The following is a 2,787-nucleotide window of genomic DNA, read 5'->3' on the forward strand; positions in this document are numbered from 1 at the left end:
AGGATTGCAGTGGGAGTTATACCTGATGTAAATGACGAGTTGATGGGTGCTGACGAGTTGATGGGTGCAGCATACCAACATGGCACAAGTATACATATGTAACAAACCTGCACGTTATGCACATGTACCCTAGAACTTAAAGTATAATAATAAAAAAAAGGATCCTTAAAAAAAAAAAAAAAAAGAAGATGATGAGACTAAGGCTGTCTCTCAGCCACGTGAGTACACAGGGAGAAGGCAGCTGTCTGCAAGCAGGAAGAGGGCCCTCACTAGGAACCAAATCAAATGGCACCTGGATCTTGAACTTCCAGCCTCCAGAACTGTGAGATATAAATATCTGTTGTTTAAGCCATCCAATCTGTAATATTTTGTTACAGGAGCCTGAGCTGACTAATGCAATAGGGTTCCCTGACAAGGTTGGAATCGACAAGTGGGTCAAATTGGAGGCGCGATTCATTCTTCTCAGTTTTGTGCCCTCCAGAGGAGCAGGTCATAAGGAAGTTTGAACCTTGAGTAGCCTCTGAATCACATGAGCCTAAATCTCTAGTGTATGCCAGTTTCCTTATGTGTGTTTATAATGAGAATGTTTAAAACAAAATCTTACTTTACGTTTTGTGGAGCATTGCAATGAGTAGATTACCCTGTGTGTACAAGGGTCTAGATCTTGTACTCTTGCCAGATGTTTCTTTTGGCTGTTGGTAGAAAATATTTGATAAGTTTCTTCCTCAACAAAATCTCTTTGTCGATAGAGTAAAATATAAATCAACATTGAAAGTGAAGTAGACACACATAAGTTGTTTATGCAAACAGGCAATAAAACACACCACTCAAAGGCATTTTTAGTAAGTTTTCTATTTACAGTATTTGTCAAGAGACTCATTTATGCTAAAGTAGGGTAGAAATCATTTAGTTTTACACAACAGTGCTTATATCTGTCTGCACCTTTGTGCCTCTGTTTAGTCCATTCTTGTGATCTCTGGACCAAAAAATAAAATTATGCAAAAGTAGAATTTTTGAGAAATGAAGACATTGGGCCAAGAAAACATCTTCAATAAAGGCCAAGTAGAGATGATACACAGTGAATCTCTGTGAGAAAAATATCCCATGATGATTCAATTATAATATAGGATTCAACGTATTACTATATATGAAGTTCTCAATTATTCAAGTGAGATTTCCAAACAAATACAAGTTTTATTTAAGATATAGCTTCCATTGGGACATTCTTTTAGCAATGCAGGAAGTACTTTATTTTCATTTTCTTTTGCTGAGCATTTTATAATCACTTGGGGGAAATTGTAGAATCATGTATATGATGCTGGATTTAAAAGGGACCAAATTTTACATCAGACCACAATTTCTCTTAACTTAGGTAAACTTTGACAAGATTGCAGAATATGACTTATTACTTCAGATTATTCATTAGAATAATTCACTATTCATCAGCACATATTCATTAAGTGCCTGGTCTGAAAATTTTGATGTTTATTTTCTTTGGCCATCTCAATAATCTATGAGGTAGCTATTATTATTGTCTCCATTTTGGAAAAAAAAACAAAAAATAAAGAAAAAAAGCAGAAGACTAGAGAGGTTAAGTTAAAGCTTTCTAGTAATTGGCTGAGTCAGAATTTGAACCCAGGCCTCTTAGATCTTAAGGACTATGTATATATTCACGACATTAGGCCTACTTTAATTTTCTCAGTAGAAAGATTTTCAAAAAGGATTCTAAAACAAAAGTTACCTCTTCAAAGACGTTTCACGAGTATTTTAACAGAAAACATTTCCCCAATATTCATGTCTTAGACATACTTACACATGTAGCTTAAATTAAGCTAATTAGGATACAAGCATTCACATCTTGTTTAGAGAGTCAGAGATACTGATTAAGGGCCAGTGTGGATTCTCTTTCTTTTGTTTTGTCATTAAAATCTTTGTCATTGTAATAAACTCAAAGTACTTTATAAAGTGGAATGAGGGAAATTAGTAGACGAAGGCATTTGTAAGAATTTTCTTCTTGCCTCTATTCTATGAGTCTACAGATATAGGAATTTATTCCCTTATTCTTGTCCCAACCTAGTTTCTCATTGAAATGGATAAACAAATGCTTTCTTAAACAACTTTTGAAAAAAACAAACAAAAAGACACATTGACTCTAAAATAATATTCAAAAGAAATCACTGACTGAATTTGACCCCTCAGGGTCTTCAGTTGCATCTCAACCATGTCAGCTTTGATTTGTGAGTTAAGTTGATGATATTTATTGGATGGGAACTTCCAATTTATCTGTTATTGAACTCAGGAACACATCCCATAAGTCTTGTGTAAGTTTGGAATATGTACCAGAATTCTACATGTAAAGTCTTCCAGTCAAAAGTTTCATTGCAAAAGTTTTGCACAAATCTAATCACTCGGTTAAATTTGTGACACCCTCTTCAATTTTAAGGTTGGAAGATTTAACGAAAGCAACTAAATTCATGGCAAGAGAAAAGAGAGCAGGGAGATATAAAGAATCTAGCATTTATCTGAGTACAAATACTGGAAATTATTGCAAAGGGGATATAGAAAATGACTAAGTTAATGACTTGTTTTCAAGTTCTAGGAGAAGGGCGATGCTTCTTTTTTTTTTTTTTTTTTTTTTAAGGAAAGAGTCTCGCTCTGTCGCCCAGGCTAGAGTGCAGTGGCCGGATCTCAGAAATATTTTCTGGGATTCTATAGTTTTGCTGTATTCTGTGCACTTTCCAATAAATGATCTATTTATTTACATGAAAGGCAAGATTCTGCAATGCA

The sequence above is a fragment of the Mandrillus leucophaeus genome, unplaced genomic scaffold, assembly GCF_000951045.1.
Source record: "Mandrillus leucophaeus isolate KB7577 unplaced genomic scaffold, Mleu.le_1.0 Scaffold121, whole genome shotgun sequence".
In the NCBI taxonomy this organism is placed as follows: domain Eukaryota; kingdom Metazoa; phylum Chordata; class Mammalia; order Primates; family Cercopithecidae; genus Mandrillus; species Mandrillus leucophaeus.